General features: G+C 56.2%; 1 pseudogene; it reads left to right on the top strand.

The window, feature by feature from the left end:
• Positions 1-205: 205 nt before the first annotated feature.
• Positions 206-637, top strand: part of LOC119284378 — a 6,581-nt pseudogene continuing 6,149 nt past the window's right edge.

Genomic DNA, 637 nt, shown 5'->3' with positions numbered 1-637 from the left:
TTCTCCCCCAGCTCATGTGAGTTTCATTTTTGTGCCATGCATTTGCTAGAGAGATTTGCCCGGCTATGTCTTGCTCCACATCCATGTCGACCGATACATGCATGCACATTTGATGGTTTGCTATGCAGAATTTGCTGGAGAGAGCCGCAGCTTCTTCCCCGACCAGTAGCCGCTAATTAATCCACAACACAAGGAGATGAATATGATGGCATGGTTCGCATCACTGGTCGTTCTTGGCGCCGTCTATGTAGCTGCCTTGGCGTTCCGCCTCGTTCGGCACTTGGCCGTGTGCTTCCGGGGTCCCAAGGACATCCGGCGGTGCTACGGCACGTGGGCCACCATCACGGGGCCAACATCTGGCATTGGATGGTCCCTGGCCGTGGAGCTCGCGCGCAGTGGGCTGAACCTTGTCCTCGTCGGCCAAGACCCGGCCAAGCTCCGGCACATCTCCCAGACGATATGCAGGGCCGCTCCCACCGTGAAGACCAAGACTCTAGTCTTGGGCTGTCCCTCCTCGCCACCGCCCACAGTGAAACACGAAGCAAACTACTCTAGAATACATACGTACATTTTGTTAGGACTAAGCCACGCCACGGTGGTGACCAGCATGTGTGCGCGTGTGTGTTTAGGTCGGGTT

This window comes from Triticum dicoccoides, chromosome 4A (assembly GCF_002162155.2).
Source record: "Triticum dicoccoides isolate Atlit2015 ecotype Zavitan chromosome 4A, WEW_v2.0, whole genome shotgun sequence".
Taxonomy (NCBI): domain Eukaryota; kingdom Viridiplantae; phylum Streptophyta; class Magnoliopsida; order Poales; family Poaceae; genus Triticum; species Triticum dicoccoides.
The sequence above is the reverse complement of the archived record's forward strand: the minus strand, read 5'-3'. Positions and strand labels throughout refer to the sequence as shown.